We start from the raw sequence: 25,334 nt of genomic DNA on the forward strand, positions 1-25,334 counted from the left end.
CCATTTGGCCCCGTTTTAGATCAAAAGAGGGACATAAATGTCAGCGAAGCATTTTGTTTTTCGTTCTTTTCGGTAGAACATTTTCCCACTAAGACGGTTACGTTTTGTCAAGAGTTACCACCTCCTTGAACCAAAAGCACATTTTTGTCCTGGGAAAGAAAAGAAACAATTGTGCTATTCAATTTGTGGCTACAAAGACGCCCTGGATTATGAAGCCATAAAAAAAGTAGGAAAAAAAAAGCGATATAAAGTGAGAGACAGATTGAACTCCCTCCTGGAAACCCGCGAGAGGCAAGCAGATTTGGTTTATTGAGGAAGCTTTTATGGACACGGGATCAATAATAAAGTTTATACGTCCCATCTTGTGACTTGATTAAAACATTCTTCTATTTATTAAACGAGTCCACCCCGTTTGGAGCTGCAAGGAAACAGCTGCAGCGGATCTGGGTCATTCCCCTCCGGAGAGCTGTCGGCATTCCAGGCAACCGTCCCTGAGCGTGGATGGAGAAGAGGCCAGGCGGGGAGTTTGTGCTCCGTGCGCCATCGCCTTGGCAACGGCCACGCCACCCGCCTCAGCACCACCCACGCGCGCATGCGCATGGTCACGCACGCGGCACAGGGAGGGCTCCAGGTGGAACCCTGGCCTCGAGCGGCCTGAGCTGAGACTCAGCAGCTGAGATCCCATAAGAGGGACAGAACCTGATTTTTTTTTATTTTTTGGTGAGGAAGATTGGCCCTGAGCCATCATCTGTTGCCAGTCTTCCTCTTTCTGCTTGAGGAAGTTTGTCGCTGAGCGAATACCTGTGCCAATCCTCCTCTATTTTGTATGTGGGATGCCCACCACAGCATGTTGTGATGAGCAGTGCATAGGTCCATACCCAGGATCTGAACCTGCGAATTCTGGGCCACAAAAGTGGACCAGGCGAGCTTAACCACCAGGCCTGCCCCTCTAACTTTTAATGAACATGTAATGGTGATAACAAAAATTTAAGACTATTAAATTCTTAATTTTGAGTATTAATATATGAAGTCAATATTAACATCAATTTTGAATACTTGTACAAAACTTCTGAATAAAATATTCACAAGAAAAACACTGAGCAGTTTTTCAAGAGAATAATATGCCATGGCCAAGCATGTTATACTCTGCCTCAAGTGTTATATGCGGTTTTATTCATTGTTCTATGCGGTTTTATTGCACTGTCCTCCTCAGCTGTCTGGCTACTTGGTGTCTGGTTATTAAAGAATTCTTAATCCCCTAAATATGCCAGCTACCTTGTCACTAATGTATATTTAGGAAGACCAAAGGCTGCTCTCTACTTTGTGTCCACTTGATGAGTGAAAGTCAAGGGGGAGGGAAGAAGCCCAGGGCAGAGAGCCTCGAGCACCACTGCAGTGCATCCCCCTGAGTGACATTCATTCAGGAATTCCTCTACAGCCGTTAACTGAGGATCAGCAACTTTTTTCCTAAAGGGCCAGATAATAAATATTTTTGTAGTTACTCAACTCTGCTGTTGTAGCTGGAAAGCAGCCATTGACAATATCTAAATGAATGGGTGTGGCTGTATTCCAATCAAATTCTCTTACCCCTTGGTTTAAATTAATAGATAAAAAGAAGCTCTGAGAGATCTCCTTAGTTTGTGTCTGCCAGGTGTAAGAATTTTGGAGGGGAAGTGATGGAAGAAAGAACTTTTAAAATTTCTTTAAAAAAGGACTAAACGCATCAAGCAAAAATAATAATGATGCATTGTATGATGTACATTATAGGCAGAAGTGAGCTGTATGATGAAAATAATCCAAAGGATAGGCAGGCAAAGGTAAATATACTGTTGAACATTCTTACCTTATATGCTAGGTAGTATAACGGTATTTGAGGATGGACTGGGGTAAATACTGGAAACCATAGAATAATCGCAAAAAATAAAATAAAGCAGTATATCTGATAAATCAAAGTGGAAATACAAAAGAAAAAGTTCAATTTAAGACAAGGCAAGAAAGTGGGAAAAGGAAACAAGCAGCAGATAGGCAGACAGGAAAAAAGGCATGAGTGGTACATAGAGACATAAATGCATAGATATGTGGTTATTGGACCAGCATTAGAATGAGCTATGAGCTTGATAGCACTGCAGATTCATGGGCTCCACTGAACATACTGGTGATGGGTCCAGAAAAGTATGGTTTAACAAGCTCTGCAGGTGACTCTTATACATGTTAGTTTTAGAACTGCTGATATAGATAATTACATCAATTGTAAATTGTCTAATGATTACATTTAGAGATTGTCAGACTGGGTTTAAGAAAGAAAGGACAATACTACACATTTTAATATATATACACATTTACACAATATATACATTTTAAAGAAAAATAGTTCAAAAGTAAAAGGATAGACAGAGAATATCATGGAAACACTAATCCAAAGAAAGCTGTAGTGGCTGTGATGATACCAGACAAAGGAGACTTCAGAACAAGGAATATTACCAGGGTCAGAAAGCCATTTCATAATGAAAAAGTATCCAATTCCTCAAGCCCACATTCACAAGTGTGAATGTACATAATCATAGCTTCAAAGCATAGGAAACAAACAGAAGTGAAAAGTAATAGGAAAAAAATAAAATGGTAAAGATGCTTCAACACACTTCTCTTAGTAAATAGCAAATCAGTAATAGCAAAGAAGAAAACACTACCAAACAAATAGACTTAATATCAATTATAGAAAACTCCACCCAACAACAACAGAACACCTGTTCTCTTAAGCACATGAGGAATACTCACCAGGTTAGACCATAGGCTGGGAAACAAAACTCTAGTCTCATAAATTAGAAATATCCAATCACACAGAGTGTATTCTTAGACCAAAGTGGAATTATTAAAATCAGTAACAGAAATATCTGGGAAATGTTTGGAAATTAGACAATACATATGTATATAACCCATGAGTCAAAGAAGAAATTTCAAATGGAACTTAAAATATGTTGACCTGAATTATAATGAAGATAGAACATGTCAAAATCTGTGACATTCAGGTTAAAAATGGGTTGAGAGGGAATGGCTAAAATTCAAAAGTCTGATAATAAGAAGGATGATAAAGATGTGGGGTCAATGGAGCAGTCATAAATTAATAGTGGGAATATAAAACAGTTTTAAAAATTGGAAAACAGCTTGTCAATTCATCCTAAAGTCAAACATACAACTACCTTACTTCCTAACAATTTTACACCTAGGTATATACCAAAGAGAAATAAAAACTTAGACCCATTCAGATACTCTCACAGAAATGTTTATAGCAGCTTTATTCATAATAGCCCCAAACTGGAACAACTCAAATGTCTGTTGAGAGGAGAAAGGATAAATGAATTATAATACATCCATATAATGGAATACTACTCAGCTATATATTGGATTGAACTGATACATGAAACAACATGGATGAATCTCAAAGTAATTATGCTGAGTGGAAGAAACAAGAGAAAAAAGAAAACATACTGTTTGATTACATTTATATACATTTCTAGAAATTGCAAACTAATTTATGGTCCCAGAAAGCAGATCAGTGGTTGTCTGGAGGCAGAGAGGGAGGAGGCTGGGAGGTGGGAGGGATTACAAAGGCTTTGGGAGTGATGGATTTGTTCATTATCTTGACTGTAGTCATGGTTTCATGGATGTATACACATTTCAAAATTAATCCATTTGTAAGTATATGTGGCGATGAATATTTATTAGACTTAGTGGGATCAGTTCTCAATATATACAAATATTGAATCATTATGTTGTACACCTGAAACTAATATAATGTTATAGGTCTATTATATCAAAGTTTTAAATAAATGAATCCAAGTGTATACTTTAAATATGTGCTGTGTACTATATCAATACAGATGTTATTAAAACATGGTATTATAGTTTTATATAAAGATAGATGTAATATATACAACAGCTGCAATCTAGAAGATGGAGCTATAAATTGCAAGGTTCTTACACTTGACGAGTAAGAGCAGAGTTCAATATTAACTCTAAGTAGATTCTGAATAGTTAAGAATATATATTATAATAGAGACAGTGACCACTAAAAATGATCACAAAGTATAGCAAAGAAGCAAATTAACATGGAATTTTAAATAAATACTTAATTAACCCAAGAAGACAAAATGGAGAAATATGGGAACAAAAGCCAGATGGAAAAGACAGAAAATAATAAAATGGATGACCTTAATCTAACTGTATCAATGATTACATTAAATGTAAATGAGCTAAACACTCCAAATTAAAGAAAGACATTGTCACAAGGGATAGAAAAATAAGAGGGTTTGATAAACTAAGGGATGTCTTGAATCCTCAAGTTCTTTATGTTAAATCCTATGCCACATCCTTTTATTATTTTAACAAATATTTTGAATGGCTGCATAGCACTCAAACTTACAGTTATAATAGATGTAATCATCTCCAGATGACTAGGTTTGTATACACAAGGTTGGACAACATATCTAAGGTCTTTTCTGTTCTTCATCTCTGATAACTTCAACAGCTCATGTTTTTATTCTCTTTTATGGCCATTAACAACCCCTCACTGAACACTTTTGCGGTTCCAGATTTAGAGAATACTTGATGTATGATGATGCAGAATTATACCAAGGTCATTCAATTTCAGCACATCCTAGTCAATAATAAAATATTCATTGTACATATCATTCAGAAATTCCTTACCAAGAACCATGATCCATATATTACAAGCACTAATTCATATTGCTATTCAATTCCAAAAACCTCACAGAGCATTGGATCTCAGCCTCCAGAGACCGTTCATTGATGGGCTTTATCACATGTAAATAGAAAACTCACGTCTGTGAGAATGTCAGTCTTTCCCTGCTTGGCCAAATGGGATCTCCATCTCTCATGCAACTACAGTCCTGACACGGGAAGCTCAAATCATTTCTTTACAGGACTTAATTTCTTCCTTTCTCCATTATAGCTCTTAATATTACTAAGTTGAGCACATAGGAGAGAATAATCTGGTCAGTGAATACGTAAACACTGGCTAGAAGAGACTGGGCTAGAAGAGATACGAGTATCTTCAATACGTAGTTTTTGACAGCCGAAACTAGAAACACAAAAATATAAGAGGGAGCAGGTTAATTAATTTGGTCCTGCAATGTGATGGCAGGTACAGGATTATTAATCAGGACGATACTGGTCCCAGTGTAAAATACGCACTCATAACTGGGGAATGGTATCCAGTTGAAACTTAAGACATAGATTCTGTTCTCAGATTTTCTAAACGTAACTGCTCTTAGAGTTCATGACATTTTAGTGTCTTGCGTTTTTCATCGGTAAAACCAAGAGTATGAAGATCACTTACTAAGCATGAATATCTTAGAGAAATATAATCTCCATAAAAACTTAATAATACGTTGTAATCCTATATAAATATGTTAGCTATTTTTATTGAAGAACATTGCATGTCCCCTAACTAAAAGAAAAAATTTTCCTTTTTAGAGTAAAATTCTGCTTATCAGCCCTGCTCTGATAATGCTCACAAAAAAAAAGGGGGGGGGAATAGGACTTTTACTTCAGAATGCATTTATAATTCATAAATCAAGACCTTCTAGAAAAGCGGAGGAGGAAATTTCCCTCCCGCCGAAATGCAGCAGAAACAAGAGACATTTATGAATCATAACCTGCCCAAAAAATCCGATGTGATCAAGAGTCTCATAAATTTAGAACATTAGTAAGACTGACAGTGCCCTTAAGCAGCAACAAAAGGCATGTGGGTAAATAAATGATTCCTTATTTTCTTGTATTTCAATCAGTATTTGGACGTTTTTGGGAAGACAACTAAAAGTCAGATATTATTGCAAAGTTTTGTTAAATTTTTCTTATATCAATAATTTAAAATCAATGATTTTATGAAAGAAAATCAACCATCCTCAACGTTGATTTTTGCATGTAAAACAATTTTTTTCCCCTCATCAAGGTTCTTCTTTTGGGGATGGCAGGACTGAGGAGGAAGTCAGGAGGCACCAGGCTGTTCTTGGGGCACAGAATGACTTCCTTACATGTAGGACACTCTCCAGGTCCACACCCGCCCTGCTCATACACATAAACAGATGGAAAAGAGGACAGAGCCTGGACCACCGGAATAGGTTTACAGCACGTTCCTGGGGTCCGAGCTCTGGGTACCCCGAGGCTCTGAGACAGTAGCTGCCCCTCAGAGCTCCCAAGCAGAGAACTTTCCAGGCTTTCCCAAACTAACCTCGGTGCCCCCTGGCTGGAAATCTTCCTTTAGGGCTCAATATCCTACTTCCCTGTTGCAGCCAAGTAGCTGTGAGAAGAGAAGAGGAGGAAGCGCCAGGGAACCCAGAGCCACCAGACAGCGACGCCACAGAGCCACAGCCATCACACCCGCACAGGTGAAGGACATGCAACCAAATCCCCGTAACCCCAGCACAGCCACGCACCTGGCACAGCCTCGCAGCCACACCCACGGCAGGGAGGCGCATCCCACCGCTCACTCGCGTCTCTCTCACACACACACCCCGCCACACGCTGCCCGTCTGTCCCCACAGACACCCATCGTCCTCTGCCGTTCAGGCCCGAGAGTCCCGTGAGGACTGGCGTCCCTACTACCGGCCTCCACGCTGTGAGCGCTTCCACTGCCACCCCACCTGGTTCACGTCGGGCTCCGAATTGACTCGCTCCACAGGATTCCCGCATCCTGTGCTAACACATCCACAAATGAGCTCCACTCACCCTGCAAAGAGGGAGAACCGCGCGAACACGGAATGGAAGCCAAAGATCTGGAGTCACAGCTGCCCTCTGGGAAGTGTCGCTCCAACCTGAACATCTCTGGGCGCCGCGGCTAGTCAGAAAGGCCGCCGAAGCGCGGAAGTCCCGCGAGAATGGCAGCGCGAGAACCGCCCGGAACCCGGCCCCGAGCGCAGGTCTCTCCGCCAGGAGCGCGACGCGAGGGCGCATGCGCGGGCACGGAGCCTGCGAGGAGGCCGCTGGTGCGCGTGCTCGGTCCAGAGGCGCCGCTGCGCCCAGGAGGCCGAGCAGGGCAGCCCGGCGCCGGCTCCGAGCGTCCGGCCTGTGCGCGCAGAGCCGCGCGGGAGGGTCGGCGGGGCGGCCCCGGGGCGAGAGCGCAGGGCGGGTGTGAGCTCTGAGGGCGGGGCCCCGGGCGAGTCCCCTCAGGCGGCTGCAGCCTGGGGACAGCATATGGGGCAAGTAACTCCTGATCCCCCCGGGGATGGGCCGGTTTATTCAGTGTCTGTTAGCTGCGTTTAAAGGGTGTGCAGGAGTGAAGTAATACATGTTTACTTAATTCTCTAGGCTAAGCTATAATAGTCAAAATGGAATGAATAATTAAATGTAAAAGCGATCTGGCGATACACCTGCATGTGTTTTTCTAATATTAAGTTAGGGACAGATTTTCCAAACATAAATGAAGAGAGAAATGCTATATAAATACTGAGATTTGACTCGATAATTATGTGTAAACATCCAAATCATCTAAATGGCAATCAATTAATGAAATAAAAATTGATGCAAGACAAAAATTCAGTAACTTAACACGTGTAATGAACAGGCAGATAATCTCAAGGCACTGTGTTTTTGTCGCTCAAATAATGGTCACTAGTCTAAGAGGAGAGTAGCAATAACTATAGAAATATGTTATATATGCAAGTTATCAGCATTACATGATGATAATTGAAAATACAAATTATCGTTAGTAATAAACATTACCATCAAATACATCATAATCACAGTTACTTGAACATTTAGGAATTGACCCTGCTCTCCATAACTAATAACTAAGAAATTAAGGGTCATTTTTTTTCCGCTTAACTCTGTTTATGCTCCTGAATCTCGATGCATTTTATTGCTCATCTTTTTTCATTATTATTTTTTGTAGCTTCTTTCTCTTCAGCTGAGACATCTCCTATATTCTCTTTACACTATTAGATAAATGATCCCGATTTCTTCCTAGGCATCATTGGTGAATTCCATGCTTTTGATGACAATGTAGTGATAAGTTATCGATGTGTTTTTTCCTCGAGTTTTGTCTATTCCTCAAGTGACTCTCCTGGATATAGCAATACGCCAGTAGCGATGCATGACATTTTGGTCAGGTCAGGCAGTGAGAAGGAAAGAAAATCTAAAGTCTCTCTTTGAGATTTTCAATGCAAGATCTGGGTGGAAGCTGACAAATAATTTGGAAGGATCCCTGATTAGTCAGTGTGAGGATTTTATGCTACCTCAAGAGTAGTTGAGTGGGGGGTGAAAGGGGTGAAGAAGGTTGAATAACAAACTCCAGCTATAAATAAATATGTCTTAGGGATGTAACGTACTTGTTGACTATATCTATATTTATATTAACTATAGTTAATAACACTATGCTGTATATTTGAATGTGGCTAAGAGAGTAGGTCTTAAAATTTCTCATCATAAAAAAATATGTAATTATGTATAGTGATGGATGTTAACTAGACTTATTGTGGTGACCATTTCACAATATATACAGATATTGAATCGCTATGTTGTACATCTGAAACTAATATATGTTAATTATATCTTAATGATTGTTTTTAAAAAGAGTACTCAAGGTTGTTTTATCAGGTGGACAAAAGAAGCTATTTCAAAGGGAAACAAGAAGACCTTATATATAGAGTCTAATATTTAGACTCCGTGGCATCCTTGAGAAATGACTGTGTTGTGGCCACACTACTGGACAGTGCACCTGAAATACCAAGTAAAGTAAAAGAAATAAATGATATCAGGGTCCCACAAACATTGTCACGCAGGGTGATGTAGGAATCCCAGGCTCCCTCCTACCCTGCCACCCCACACACACACAAATCTTGACCTGGGACAGAATTACAGAAAAGAAAAGCCTGAGTAAATTTACACCACAATCATCACCACACACCCACCAGAAGCCTCAAATTAAAATTTCGACAGTATTAAGTGTCAGCCAGAATGTGAAGATGTGGGAATTACAGTGTGGGACTATCAATTGGTTTGTTGACTTAGAGGGAAAAAATGACAATATCCCCAGTAAAGCTGAAGATATGGTTACCCTGTGATCCCTGCTTAATATCATAAGTACATCCATGCGAATGGTAACCAGATATATATATATATGCACACACAAGAATCTTTTCAGCAGCATCATTTGTAACCGCCAAAAATGAACACAACCCAGACGTCCATCGACAATCGAAGGAATAAACAAAATGGTGTATTAATAGGATTAACTCGCAACACTGAGTATGAATCTTAAATACTTAATATTGAATGAAACAAATGGGATGCAACAGTATATATATATTACCCTAATTATACAAGGGAAAAGAACAGGCAAAAATCAGACTATGTTTTTGGCATAGAAGTAGATATGATAAAAGTATAAAGAAAGGCAAGGAAGCGTTATTATACTAATATGGATATTTGATACCCTGGGGGCAAGAGGAGTCTAGCAACAGTAGGGGGCATGCAGGAGACCTATTGGTGGTAGTAGTACTCTATTTCTTGACCTGGGTTGATGTCACACAGTTGTTTATTTAATAACCATCTTTATGTATCCATTTTTGTGTTTGTGTATTTCACCATGAAAATGAAATAGAAGAAAGGAAGGTGAAGGAAAGAAATTTCTCTATTCATCAAGTTCTTAAAGTTATATTTTTGGTCAATCAGGTTCTTCTCCAAATTCAGATTTTAAAAATGTGAAATCACAAACACTGTTTTCCAGGACAAGTGTAACTGTTCTTTGTAAATGCATTTCAAGTCAATGACCAGCTCACACTGACCTGTGAGTCTGTAGGTTACAATCTGATTGCCTCAGTACTTAAAATAAGCTTAACTGGACACTTTCAAAGATTATTTTCACAGAGCTGCAATTCACTCAGGCTCTTTTTTCTGTGGGTCTCAAAACAGGAATCGTGCCTCCACAAATCTAGTATTTATTTGTCATTATGCTTTGGAGGAGAAAGAAGAAACTTCTTAATTTTGTCAATTTAATAATAGAAATTGAATGTGACTGTTGGGGGAGGCGGGCCTCCTTTCACACTTATGAAAGAACACAGGTTTATTAACCGTGGAAGATCCCAAAGTGTAGCCTCTGGGTCTCTTCCTAGGTCTGAATTGACTTGTGGTGTCTTCTTTTTGTCCTTTTCTTCATATTCTGATGATTCAGACCACTCAAACCTCCTTCATGCTGACAGATCACCGTTTGGAGCTGTGAGGTTCCTGTTACCCCAAGCTGGTGGCATAGTCTCTCCAGTCCCCACTTTCCTCATTGCCACTGGAACAATATGCAAGCTGAGGCAATCCACTAGCCTTCCTCAGTTTGTAGTTCTGCTTATTTCAAAATAGTTTCATTATCCCAGCTACTGCCAACATCTTGCCCTCTTGTTTCCAAGAACAATGTTTAATGAAAAGACCTCTTCTCAAGCTAAAGATGAAATCCCATCATTCTACTTATTGTATGTAGGAAATCCACATCTACAGGACCCTTCAGAGAGGGATCCCTCTTGCCCTGGAGTAATGCTAATAAGCACTTTCATCTCACTGTTTCTAATTATAATAAGAAAGTCAGAAGAAACTCAGTTTCTCCTATAATGAATTCATACAAGAATTTCTGCAAGTGACAAAACATTGGAGAGAATGACTTCAACACTCAATAGACTGATTTTGAAAGAAAGAATAGATCTGATTATTTCCTACAATGTGAACAGCCTTTGTGTGTCTCCTATGGCTTGGCTGACTCCCAAAGTTGTCCCTTCTTTCCCTCCAATACCAGAAGTTGGAAGGAAAACCCTCCCAGCTACTGCAACGTATCAGCACGTAACTCATTGTCTAAACAAGCGTGGAGGATATTCAAACTTGGCAAAGTGGAGGAGATTGTTCTATGCCATGCATCATGAGGTCATGACCATCAGCGAAGACTGTCAGAGCACTCAGTGGCCAGATGGCCCGCATGCATCAACTGGCGTGGTGTCACTGAGTTGGAGATCTCTCCTTGTGTTGCAGGAGTAAACACATGGAAGATGTCGTAGACATACAGAAGGGAATGCTGTGTGAGGTCGTAGCGAGGACTCTCCTCTTCAGACCAGGGTAGGGAACCCAGCACACCAGAGGGATATGGCACCTGCATAACTGCTTCAGTGTTTTTTGTTATTATTGTTGTTTTTTTATCAAAATAAAGCATTGTTTGCTTTGATTCTCATTCTGAATTTTCTTGATGATACATTCCATCCTTTTAATTATAGAAAATTCCTATATTTAAATGAGGCAAGGACATGTTCACAGGAAAATGGAGTTCCCTTCTACCTAGGAACCTTCTTGTGTCCATTAGAGAGATATGGCAAGACAAGGATTTCCTCAGCGCACTCCACAGACATCCACTGTTAACTCTTCCCTTTTCCAATGTCCGATTTCAACATGTCAGTTCTGGCACTCTAAAAGTAAGTAATAGTTCTTCTAAGTGATCTAGGATTGACAGAAAAATTTCTCTGCTCAGGACGTTATCCCTATAGTGGAAGCCTAGGCTGAGAGACCCTGAAATCCAGCTTAATAAAGTTTCTCTCTGTTGTCTTATTCATTCCGCCGCAGTAGAGATTTTTAAAAAGTTCTGGAACATACCCAGTATGCCCTTTTGGCCTCAGGTCATTTGTTCCAAATCCAGCAGTCCCTGTGGCACTGGAGTCTCAGGGAAGGAGTAATTAAATCAACTCAACGTGACATTCGTGATCAAGTTGTTTAACATAGCCTGGTCATATGTACCCCTCCCAGAAAAGAGAGACAAAAGATGCAGCGATCTGAGAATATCTTTGGGGAGGCCAATGGCTCCATCACTTGATGTTGGATCTTTCTTTTGTAAAAGGGGTAAAAAAGAAAAAATAAAATTTGTATAAAATAAAAGAAGATCTGGCTTCTCTTTGGCTTTAGGCAGAGTTCTTAAAATCTATATAGGAAGGAAACTCAGACTTCCTGTCCTGCAATGGTTACCCTTGTGATTGCGTTCCAAGGCTCCCTTTCCAAGATTATTGTTTAAAGAGATACTAATCCATTAGGGTAACACTGTTGAGGTAAGAAACCTATGTAGTGCTGGTGGAAATATAAATTAGGAGCAATTAAAATTTTTCTCAGTTCATGCTCTCTTATACATCTAGCATAAGAAAATAAAAAATATACAGAATGTTTTAGTATGAATATATGTTAATACCAGCATCGTTTATAATCGCATAGTATGGAAAACGACTAAATTTCCCAAAGATTGAGATGGTTAAGTAAGTAATGAAACACCCTCAATATAATTTTGTAGCTGTTAAAATGTTTGTGTTTATTTTTTTGTATGGAGAAGTTATTTTGTTATGATACTGATTGCTGAAACGGGTTATAATTGTATATTAAGTTATAATACTTTAAATTGCACACACACACGCAAAATTCTATAGCACACAAACAAATTTTCACATTGCTTTTTATTGTACAAGCATCTTATGGTGATTTGTCTCTCCTTACGTAGCTTGTGTGATTTCCACATTTCCTCAGATAATATTATTAATTTTTATACTAGAATTATTAAAGAACAGCGATTTCATGTCACTTCCTTCTCTGTTCCTCTTTGAGGTTCCTGGACCCTGGACCAGCTGGCTGTCCTACAATGCAACTCAATTCACCCAAATTCTGACACTGTTTACCTGGAGACAGCATCCGATTCCACAGGTTGAGGGTTCAGTCCTACCACAAAGTTCCCCCCTGAATTCAGATGCCAATCCCAAGCCCAGGTTGTCACTTGCACTTCTGACCGACAGGCTATAGATCAGAGGTTTCCACAACTTCCTCCTTGGGTTCAATTTAATTTGCTACAGCATCTCAAAGAACTCAGAAAAATGTTTTACTTTTAAGATTACCAACTTATTATAGAAGAATATAACTCTGAAACAACCAGACGGTAGAGGTGCCTAGGGCAAGGTATGGGGAAATGACACAGAGATCCATGTGCTCTCCAGGCACACTACTCTCCCAGCACCTCCACGTGTTCACCCAGAAACTGCCCAGACCCTGTACTGTTGGGGTTTTCTGGAGGCTTTCTCTCGTCGGCATGATCAATTATTAACTCCGTCTCTAGCCCCTCTCCCTCTCTGGAGGATGAAGGATGGGGCTCAAAATTCCAAACTTCTAATCATGACTTGGTCATTCTGGTAATCCGCTCCCATCCTGCAGTCATCCAGGGGCCCACCAGAGTCACGTGTTGGGACAAAAGATGCTCCTAGTGCTCTCACCACTTAGGTTTTTACAAGGGTTTTAGGAGCTCTGTGTCGGAACCAGGGGCTGACATCAATATATATATTTCTTATTATTTCACAGTTCCCAACTCATGCTTACTCCTATTCCATGAGCTTTCAGTGTCCACACAACATAACATTTTTTTTAAACAATTAAACTCTTTATAGAGGTACCGGATCATGTTCTCAGCCTAGTTTTTATCCATTGTCAGAGACGGAAATACCCTAAGTAATCTTAGAAATATGTGTGTGAATGAGATGTTATTTTGCTGAACTTACAAAAGGAATAATATTCCAGTGTTCCCTGTTTGTAGTACAGATGTGGCTAAAGTGACAAGTGTGGAATCCTCGCTGAGCCTTGACACAGAGGGAAAACGTCTCTCTGAATGATTATTTGAGGGGAGGAGAAGGTAGAGCATTAACACAAGAAGAACTGAGAGTCAGAGTAGGAACTGTGGGCTGGGGAAACAGACACTCACATTGCTGTGAAAACGTAAAATGGTACAGTCACCATGAGAAATTTTTCAAGTGAAAAGACACACAAGTGAAAATTCATCACAAGTGAAAATGCACACAGAAAATACACTTTTGAAAATTTAACTTACATGTGAGCCTACATATATCAAAACTGTAGTTTATGCAGGTTTAATAATTGGAGCGCTGCTTGTAAGAATGCAGGGAAATCCTGAATGCGTGTTAGTAGAAGACGGGTTATTTAACCTAGGCTGCAGCCACACATACTGTGACCTAATTTGAAGCTGTGGGAAATGATGACACATCTAATGTAGTGATTTGGAACCACATGCGTGTGAAGAAAAAGATAAATACTTAGAAATGCATATATGTATTTGAAATTGCATATTAACATAGTATAGACCTATATACTTATATACGTATATAGGTAGGTGTGTGTATTTTCAGCATCTGCCTATTTGTATATGAAAGTAACTTCTCTGCAAGGATACACACCAAAATTAAAGCGCTGTTCTCTCTGAAGTACTGTGTGTCTGAGCACTTGGAAGGAAAGTTTGCTGACCCCTTTTACCTTTTGAACGGTTATGCTATGTATGCGTTACATACTTAAATATGTAATAATGCTGATAACTAAAATGTGGGCCTCCTTTGAGGAGAACTTTACATTTCCCATTTGCCCAAGTTCCTCATGAATCTAACTACTGTAGGGGAGCAGAATTTGCTACCCCAAAATGTTTCTCTTTGGCTTGATCATTTTTAACAGCAAAAGACTTTGACCTTCCCCATGACTGCCTAAAAGAATTTTAGATGGAAGGCCTGTTCCAGGAGGGAGCTCTCACCATGGAAACTACAGTGTGATATGAACGAGGTGGGATAGACAGCGAGGAGCCCAGCAAGGCCCATTTGATCACAGTCCTCTCTGTATCCCAAAGTCTCTGCCAGGTACGGCAAACAATTATTTACCAAACATTTGCTTTTCCATCTCCACGTGAATTGCCCCTGGAAATCCCAAACCCCCACCGCCAACATCCCCTGTGTCTTCAGCTTGAGTTGGTAATTAAGGTGGTGGCTTCAGCCGTTTTGGTGAGTTACTCAGTTTTCCTAGGTTTCTCCCATGCATACGTGTTATTAAACTTTGTTTTCTTTTTCTCCTTTTTTCTGTCTTATGTCAGTTTAACTCTTAGAACAGCCAGAAGAACCTAGAAGAATAGAGGGAAAATTCTCCCCCCCCATCCTATGTAGGGATTCAGCTTCTAATAGCCCCTTCTTTCCGGATTTTGAGCCTCTGGCTGCAGTTTATCCATGTCTGCATATGCCGGAGAAGCATAGCATTTGTAGTCAGATACTCATGAACAGGCGTTACAGATTACAGATGCTTCCCCATCTGTGGCCTCTGGGAGAAGTCAAGCCCACCTAGGCTTAATACAGCAGAGAAGGGTGCAAACATGTGCTGTATCGACAGTCAGTATCTGGAGACAGTAATGGGAAATGGAAAAAATGTTGTGAGCTATTAGGAAATATAGATAGGTCTCTGGCCACAGTTCCTGACACAGGGCTCCTGGAACACTGGTAAATTTCTAAGTGCCAAGAGCAATAGAAGCTTCTTTTGTTCTAACTAGGCAACTCTGGGTGAGCTCCTGTGTGGCTTTTGGATGCAGGCTGGACACCAGAAAGACCAGGCTGTGATTAGAAGCTTGGGATTTCTATCCCCCCTTTCTCCTCCAACTTCTCTAGAGAGAGAGGAGGGGCTGGAAGTGGAGTTACTAATTGGTCATGCTTATGTGAGGGAGCCTCCATGAAATCCCAATACTATGGGCTTTGGGGTGCCTCCAGGTTGGTGAACGAATCTGCCTACAGTGGGGGGTGATCCATCCCGACTCCACAGAGACAAATGCTCTCATGCTCTGGACCCACCCCAACCTCACCCTGTGTGTCTCTTCATTAGGCTGTTCATCTGTATCGTTTATCATATCCTTCAATAAACTGGTAAACATATATAAATGTTTCCCTGAGTTCTGTGAGCTGCTCTAGAAAATTAATCGAACCTGAGGAGGAAGTCGTGGTAACCTCTGATTTGTAGCTAAATTGGACAGAAAATGTGGGTAACCTGGGGACCTACTGCTTGCCATTGGCATCTGAAGTAGGGGGCAATGTCATGGGACTGAACCCTCAACCAGTGGGATCTGATGCTATCTCCAGCTACTGAGTGTCAGAATGAGGTTAAATTGTAGAACGCCCAGCTGGTGTCCATGGAATTGCTTGGTGTGGGGAAAACCCACACAGATTTGGTGAAGTGAGGTGTTCTGTGTGAAAATTAAGATGAGACACTGGGTAAAGGAGAACTGTAAGCTTTTTTCCTAACACGAAGGTGTTGCTTTTTGTTTTCTTTTCAAAGAACTCCTGCAATCAATGATCTTGAGAAAGAACCTGCATTCACTCTTCTCTTTTCTACAAGAAGTCATTAGAGGTTAAAAAGGTCAGCTCTGAAGGAAGCTTGTCTGACCTGGTAACATGGCTTCAGCACTTAGTAAACGTAATAACTTCGTAGATGTTATGTAATCTCTTCTGACCTCAGAATCTTCAGCTCTAAAATAGAAATATAATAGTAAGCACCTCCAGTGTTGCAAGTGAACTGAACATTAGAGAGGGGATACTGCACATGCTACATACACAAATATAAAAATGATTAGATTATGAGCCCAATGTAGTCAAGAATACAGAAACTTCTCAGGAATGAAGTGTCTTCCAAGAGATAAAAGAGACGAAGCTCCTCTCAGGGCTCTCTCTGGTGGCAAATGCAAAATGAAAATGCGTAATGCGAGAGGCATTGGCTGCCACTGAGACTGCCGCGAGAGGCAATCTAGCTCATGTGGTCTGTGGACCCTCACTGGGCCACTTAGGAAGGAGTCTTGGGCGGGGAACATTCCCTCACCAAGAGGTAAGGAGTCTGCACAGCCTGTGCTGGACTTGTCACCTCTTGTGGGACTATCTTTTCGCATTCCAGACTCAATGTGTTCTCCTTCATTCTGCTTAAGCTTGGGCGTCACATGGCAGCTGGCCAACTCTGCTGCTATACTTGTCCCTTGCAGAGGGGGTCAGGTTCTTTCTTCTACGGCATGAGAGGGGTGTGTGCAGACCAGCTGCCCTGCTTCAGCTGCCAGGAGGAGCCCACTGGCCATGGGGGACCAATGCCTACCACTGAAGCTGATCTTGCTCTGTCTCTTCTCTATGTGGGTAAAGCATTGTTCCACCCAGTGCTTGGCTGCATTGTGTTTTCCTTGGAGACTCCAATACTAAGACGCAGTGGCAGAAGTGTTTGGGTTTCTGCCTCTGGTGATAGGCAACACATGCCGCTTGCATGGCAGACACCATCCACTCAAGATAGACTCTCATCATCTCTGACGCCGTCATCACCTGCTGTACGGCAACCTGTTTATACATAGGGCTTACGGCATCTTTCAGTAAAAATATATATGAAAACTCAAGCCTCAATAAGATATATGTGTGCACAACCAGATACTATGGAGTTTTCACTCAAAACCCAATGTTAGGTAGACCACAATTTATCTGACAGAGGGCATAGTCAGTGCCTAGTCAGCCCTGAAGATCATCTCTGCCTCCACCTTCCTGTAATCCCAGCAATCTCTTTTCCTGCAGTCCATTCTGTTTCTGCCCTTTCATACACAGATGGCAAATGAGCACACAGAAAGATGCTCAACATCCTTGCCATCAGGAAAATGCAAATTAGAAATAACAATCAGATACCAATACAGGCCTATTAGAACAGCCAAAACCCAGAACACTGACAACTGCAAATGCTGAGGAGGACACGGAGCAACAGGAACTTTCATTAATCGCTGTTGGGAATGCAAGACAGTGCAGCCACTTTGGAGGAGAGTTTGGAAGTGTCTCACAAAGCTAGACATTCTTGCCCTAAGACCCAGCAATTTCACTCCTTGGTATATACTTGAATAAATTGAAAACTTATGTCCGCACAAAACCTACAGATGAATGTTTATATCAGCTTTATTCATTATTGGAAAAGCTGGCAAATAAACAAGATGTCCTTCAAGAGGTAAATGGATAAACAAACTGTTGTCTATTCAAACCATGGAATATTATTCAGCAATAAAAAAGAAATGAACTATCAAGCCATGAAAAAAACATGGAGGAATCTTAAATGCATATTTCTTAGTAAAAGAAGCCAATTGGAAAAGGCTGCATACTGTATGATTCCAATTATGTGCCATTTTGGAAAAGGCAAAACCAAGGAGATGGTAAAAACTTCAATAGTTACCAGGACTTGGGCAGAGGGAGGGAGGAATGAATAGGAGGAGCACAGAGGACTTTTAGAGCAGAGAAATTATGTTGTGTCATACTGTAACAGTGGATAGATGTCCTTATACATTAGTCCAAGCCCATTAAAGGTAAAACACACAGAGGGAACCCTAATATAAGCAGTTTACTTTATACTATTGTATCAATGTTGGCTCATCAAATATAACCAATGTATCTCACAAATGCAAGATATTGATAACAAGGGAAAGTGTGTGTGAACTGGGGTATGAGGGGGGATATTGGAACTTGTGCTGTCTGCTGAATATATATATTATATATATATATATATTTTTTTTTTTGGTGGGGAAGATTGGCCCTGGGCTAACATGTATTGCTAATCTTCCTCTTTTTGCTTGAGGAAGACTGCCGCTGAGCTAACATCTGTGCCAATCTTCCCATATTTTGTATGTGGGACACCACCACAGCATGGCTTCATCAGTGGTACATAGGTCTGCACCCAGGATTGAGCCTGGGACACACGGGCCACCAAAGTGTAACATACGAACTTAACCACTATGCCACTGGGCCAGCCCCATGCTGAATTTTTCTGTAAACTTAAAACTATTCTAAAAAGTAAAGTCTATTAATAGGAAAATTAAATCCTAGAACAGGGAGTTATTTGAGTACTGATGGCTTTCTCCTTGCTAGAACCTAAGTTTTGTTTGGGTGTTTCCCAACTCATGGACTCAGGCGACATGACCTTTTCCTCTCACCTGAGAACAGTGGGGAAGGAATTGAATACAATCCTGTCACTGGTCGAAGTGTAGCTTAGTCATGGGCTGGATTGCAACCCTGACCCAGAAAGTTCCCTTGGGGCTTCTGGAAGGAAAGCCCTGTCTAGTGAAAAGGGGTATGACAGGGCATATTTTCTCTCACTGTCTTTGGACATTTGGGGCCAAGAATAGAATAGTCTTGTGACAATGGACAGAACACTCTCACTATGAGTGAAAATGAAAATCTACCACTCCTGGAGTAATCATGAGGTTATTGATACAGCCCTTTCATACTTGAGCCACAGGGGCTCTTGACACTCTGTTGTGGGAGCTAATGAACTCTGTATTGTTTTCTTAAATTAAGGTAAAATTCACATCACGTAAAATTCACTGTGAAAAGGTGAATCACCCACAATTCAGTGGCGTTTAGGACATTCCCAGTGCTGTGCAATCATCACTGCTGTCTATACCAGAAGATTTTATCATCCTAAAGGAAACCCTGTACAAATTAAGCAGTCACTCCCCATTCCACCCTACGCCCAGCCTCTGGCAACCAGGAAGGGACATTCTATCTATTGATCTGCCTTTTCTGGACTTTTTGTATCAACAGAAACACAAAGCTTTCTCCTTTTGTGTCTGCCTTCTTTCACTAACATGTTTTTAAAGATTATACACACATCAGCAGTTCACTTTTTTTCATGGATGATTCCTATCACAGTGCATGGATGTACCCATTTTTGTTTCTCCCTTCAACAGTTGATGGACCTTGCACCTTGGACTATTATGCACAGGGCTGATGTGAATGTTCCTGGACAAATTGTTGGTTGTATACCTGTGTTCGGTTTTAGGGGTAAGTATCTAGGAGTGGAAGGGCCAGGTCATCAGGTTATTCTATGTTTAACTATTTTAAACAAACTTCAAATTCAGGTTTAAGTTTACTCCACAAAATTGAGTTTCAGCACCAAAAATAACAGCCATATTTTCTGTACTATTGGTAGAAAAACCCAAAAACAGTTGCTTTGGTAGGTTTTCCAGGTTTTGCTTGTAAAGCAAGATGAGACAGTAGGTATAGTCATGGAGAAAGACAGAAGAAAATGGACAAATCAGGTGCTGGTATCCATGACGTCTGTCTCTCTCTTACCCTGAAACAGAGCTGTTCAGCATCCTCGCGACAAGCTTATGAAGACATAGGCTCAGCACAGGAATGTGAATAGCAGCAAGCAGACAAAATTTTCTGCAGTAACCCCTCAGTGCTTCCTCAAGGGCCCCTTCTAATCATATAGTTTTCCTCTCTATGAGCCATCCTTCTTTGTCCCTTTGTATTCCCTGCAACTTCTTGCAGAAGACTTAGCATGTGGAATATGATGATGTGACAATTATGGATGTCAGGTTCTCCCCATCCCGATCATTTCTTGTTTCTGCTTATTACAATAGTCCTTGTTAGTTTCTTTAGTAAATTTTCTGATCCACTCCTGCGAGTTCTGTATTTGTGGCCCCTGAAGTCTTTGTCCCATTAGCCCAAGAGTCAGCTAGGGTTTCTGAGTTTACCGGGTCTTCAGATGTCCTCCTTGGGAAAGAGGGTGAGTGAATTCTCTATGTGAGAGGAAGAGCAATCATATCCTTTGGTGAAAAGAAAGACAGTGTGGTGGCCAGCATCCACTTCTGCTTTCACTCTGGCACACAGAAGACTATGTCTCCTAGACCTCTTGGTTTTGGAAAGGATGTGTGGTGCCTTCTGACCAATGGCATCACTTTTAAGCCAAAGAAGAAAAGAAGAGGTGTAAGACCCTAGGTGCTCTTTCTGTCCTTTGGTGGCAACTGAAGAAGGCATCAGTTTCAGATGGTGTACCAACAAGATCATGGGGCCTCCATCAGCCTTGCCCCACGTGACTTAGGAAGCAGGGGTCCCTTCACCTCAAATATCAATGTATGATGTAAATCTGAGGAGAAATACATCTTTAGTCATGAATTTCTCAATTGTTGCATTTATTACCAGAGCGTTACCTAAGTTATCCTGGAGATTACAATGACCTACCCTCTCTGATCGTCTAACAGATAATTCTTCCAGAACAGCATTTGCCAAATCTCATGCTGCTGTGTTCAGCATTAATGTCTCCTGATTGCTGCCTGTCACAGATGGGGCCCTGGAAAGAGACTGTGAGGGGGAGGATTCCATGTGGAAGGTTTAGGGAGGTGTTCTGGGGAGATGTCCCTATGGGAAGTTAGCAAGGCGGGGATAGTTGAATGAGAAGCTGAAGCACAAGACAGTTGCCACTGAGTCTCTGCCAACCCTCAAGGATCCATTCAGCTGGGACGGCCCTTTGGTGTTGGCCCAAATTGAGACCAGACTTCTTATTCCCTTATCGGCCAGACATGGGCCTCTGGCTGTCCCTTGAGAGGGCTGTGTCCTAAGGTTAGGTGGTTCCCTATGCTGTGGGCATGTCCTGTGAGGGAAAGAGCTGTGAGCTGTTTCAGCCAAAGTTCCCAGGAGCAGTGCGGTGGATGCATTGGCCTTGAGCATGACCCTGGGCTGAGTCTCACTGTTTCCATGGCACTTCTCCTTCACCATCATCTTCCTTCCCAACCCACTTAATAATCTCACAAACTGAGAAGTCCTTGGGATGACATGCGTAGAGCTTCTGCCTTTCCCTATGATTGGATGAGAGAACTGATTGGTGAAGACCAGAATCTCTCTCTCCAGAATCCAGACCCCTTACCCAGGGGCTTTGGTAGATCTCCAGAAGTGTTCCAACCTTAGCTGCAAATGCTGAAGTTGTTCCTAAAACAGTGGCCACAGTTTTGCTCTAGTCTGGTGGTTGTAGTTAGAGAGAGTTCAATTCCCTAAGGAGAGTCAGAGTGGTCTCCAAGGTCTTGTGGTCACTGGGACAGGCAGTGAAGACATCAAAACCTATGGGCAGGTTGAGGAGTCAAGAGGGGTTCTCATTGGTCTCCTCAATGGTTAAGGAAAGGCCAGTACATCTTGGCACTTCTTCCAGAGCCACGAAAACCGAGGGGGCAGCAGTCAGGTGAATGATCCAATCATGTCATTCAAGGAGAAATCCTAAGGCGAGCCAAGGGAAAGGCAGTGTTTGAGAGCCAGGTTTCCCATTCAGAGATCCTCCCATCTTGGCAATCGGAGGTGGTATGAATATGGTTCCCAGGGCTCTGGAATACTCTAGCATGAATCCCTCACTGTGATGAGACAGATCACCAAGAGAGGCTTGCGGGGCACTGTGAGTGGGGTGAGGTGGCATTTAGCTGGATGGTATGGCTGTCAATGGGACAGATTTTTTGTTAGCTCCTGTAAATGGAAGATGCATCAATGAATGGACCACGTGGCAAGATATTCTTGAGGGACGTGAGTGAGGAGTACAGTCCCATGTCTTACACCACTTTGGAAAGACTGAGTTCACTCCTAATGTGATCTTGTTTTCACTTACACTGGAAGACTAGATGCAAGCACCCATCCCCACCTTACACCTGCAACAGTCTAAACAGAACCTGGCTTTCCAGTTCCTCAAACATTTTGAGGATTTCTCTCTGACACTATATGCACCTGAGGCATTTCAAGAGATTCACATTATTATTTTCTCTTCCCTTTAGTTAGCTCTTCGGAAGCCAGTTTTGGTAACTCATACTTTCCTTCAAAAATAAACCTGTCATCCAGATTTGCTAACTGCTTTACTCACGGACTTCAGCAAACAATTTCCAATTTGGAAACCCAAAGATGGGATAAATTGTCCCTCCTCTGCCACAGCTGTACCCATGTGACTTACTGAATGTTGCTACCTGCCAGGTCGGCTCTCAGGAGCATCCCAGGCCTGGAGGAGACTCTCTTGGGACACCCATGCCTTCATCCTGGCCCTGGACTAGCCCTGGGAGCTGCCACGACTCTTTCTCCCTGGAGGGACAGCACAGCCTTCCCCACCTTCCTCTGGCAAGTCTCTTTCCTGGGTGGCTGTGCTGCATCAGCAAGGGCCTGGGCTGCTGGGAACCAGGATTGATCCTCAGCTTCTGGCTGTCCTGAGACGGCCTCCCTGGCAGAGTCCAGTCTGCCGAGTGTCTGAGTGACACTTGCAGCCATCAGGAAGGAGGGGATAACTCAGAAGTGACAAGCGATTCATCTGGTCCTTGCTTACATGGTGTTTCCTGGTGATGAGGCTCAAAAGGCCAGGTGGCCACCCTGTGGCTGTTGGTTCTCAGGCGGGTTCTCTGGTTGAGCCAGACCAGTGTCTGTTGGACACCCACATGGGGAGCATTACCGGATTATACTTGGTGAGGCTGTGTCCATGCACATCCACAGAACATTAGTTTGGTGGCAGTGCCCGCAGGACCCCCAACTCACACCCTTCTTAGGCCTCATCTTTCCAACTTCCCAACAGGAAAGGTTCACACCTCAATGATAGAACCACAGCACACGACTGTGGAAAAGACCCCAGTCACCCCAGGGGCTACATGCTTCATGGGCTTGGGCCCAGCTACCACTTTCGAAAAAGCCAGTCAAATTACACCAGAGTGTGTAAACTGGTGATTGTCCAAGACCATGGACCTGAGAACCACATAGGCCCAGAGGTCACCCTGGGCAGCAAGGAACACTGTGGGGTCATTCCTGGTCAGGATGATGGTCTGTTATCCTGGAAAACCAGAGCTCACCTGGAATCCATCAGGTCCAGCCTGGAAGGAGTGGCCACAATGAACCTGACAGAAAGGCTGGGGGCATCTAGGGAATTTCTGCCCTAAGAAAGAATTGCATGCAGAAATGCAGGGATGCTGAAAATCCTAGTTCCCAGGGAGCACCAGGTTCATGGAGGGAGACCCGGCTGTGGCGCTAAAATCCGCCTCCCCAATCTTTCCCCTTGGAGAGAAAATAAGCAAGAAATGGGAATCAGAGTCACAGACTCGAATCCCAAGAGGACCAAGCCCAGGTCAAAGGTGAACAGGGACACCCTAGAGGGGCCCAGAGAGGGAGAGTCCTGCCTGCCCTTAGTCCCTTTGCACAGGACCTTCCTCTAGCCTCGCCCTCTCCACGTGCACATTTTCAGGTTTTACAGGATTTTCCCCACTTACAGTGGATGCAATTCCAGGGGCTGAATCAGAAAACAAGTTCCTCATTTGGGCAAGAGGAACTGGGAAAATGTTCCCTCATCCTCCAAGAACAGAAAGGCAGCCACGGTCCTGGGCAGGAATTGTGCTGGGCACAGGCCAGGGCCAGCTTTTTTGCTGTTGAGGAAGGTTAGGTCTGAGCTAACATCTGCAGTGAATCCTCCTATTTTTGCTGAGGAAGACTGACCCTGAGCTAACATCCGTGCCCATCTTCCTCTACTTTATATGCAGGATACCTGCCACAGCGTGGCTGGACAAGTGTGCGTAGGTCTGCACTCGGGATCTGTACCAGTGAACCTCAGGCCGCCAAAGGGGACCATGGGAACTGAACCGCTGCACCACTGGGCTGGCCCCAAGCAAGTGCTACTTTTAAAGACACCCCCGTCTCCGTGGCTGTTGTTCTGACAGAGAAAGTCCCTCCAACGTTTCAGCCCCAGGAGATCGGAGGGGCTGCTTCTGCTCCAAGACCAGGTGAACCACACTGCAATGACCCTGTCCTCTGAGTGAGGGGGACACGGGACTGTCCAGCAGCCAGGGACGGCACTGGCACTTCTCCCTTCACCACATGCCCTGAGCTGAGGACTCTGCGATGTTTCTGAATTCAAGGAGGAATGTGAGATTCTGGATCTCATTTCCATGAGCTCAGAGAGTGAAAGAACCACACGTCCACTCCCAGGCTGAGAAAAAACAGAAATTTAATAGAATACTCAAACTTAGCATTTATCATTGACAACAAAAACATGGCCCCTCCAAAGAGGGAAATAGGCTCTGGGGAAAATGTGTGAGGGAGATGGGCAGATTGTCCACTGCCTTGTGGCCTTCAGGGACCCCAGGAAATGGATCACAAAGTTTTCATTCACATCAGCATCTGAGAGGTGGACCTGTGTACCTGAGTGTCCCTGCTGTAGTTCAGCTGGTCTCAGGAGCGTCATCTGCCACCACCGCTGGGCTCTTTTTTGGGGGCCTGGTGTCTGGATAGAGAGAGGAATTTCCTAGGGGGCCTCCCCCAGTATCACAGCATACTCTCCCCCCTCCCTGCACCCACTGTACCCTGTGCCCCATCTGTTGGCTCAGTCAGTCAACAGCACCCCATCTGTCCCCGACACAGGGGCTGATATTTAGTGTCACCCATTTCACAGAGGAAAAAACCAGTCCCAGAAATGCAAGGGGAATCGCCCGTGACAGGACTGCTCAGCGGAGGAGCTGGGGCCCCAGCACCACAGCTGTCTGACTCCCCTGGCCCAGCCTTGGCCTGAATCTGTACTGAGCCCCTGGATTTAGCCACTGCCAGTCCAGACACTCACTCAGCCCTGGGCGGGAAGATGAGTGGCTCTTCTTGTCTTTGAAGAAGAGTCGAATCTTTCTGGCCCACTGGTATTGTGGCTCCAGCTGACAGGACAGGCTGTAGCTACAGGACAGA

At 42.8% G+C, this 25,334-nt stretch overlaps 1 long non-coding RNA gene across 1 annotated transcript in view; it reads right to left on the reverse strand.

The window, feature by feature from the left end:
• Positions 1-6,963, reverse strand: part of LOC139044811 (uncharacterized) — a 30,406-nt gene extending 23,443 nt beyond the window's left edge. Inside the window, exon 1 of the long non-coding RNA XR_011502072.1 lies at positions 6,748-6,963. This is a non-coding gene — a long non-coding RNA (uncharacterized lncRNA). The remainder of the gene's footprint in view (positions 1-6,747) is intronic.
• Between the last annotated feature and the right edge of the window lie 18,371 nt (positions 6,964-25,334).

Source organism: Equus asinus, chromosome 3 (genome assembly GCF_041296235.1).
Source record: "Equus asinus isolate D_3611 breed Donkey chromosome 3, EquAss-T2T_v2, whole genome shotgun sequence".
Classification (NCBI taxonomy): Eukaryota; Metazoa; Chordata; class Mammalia; order Perissodactyla; family Equidae; genus Equus; species Equus asinus.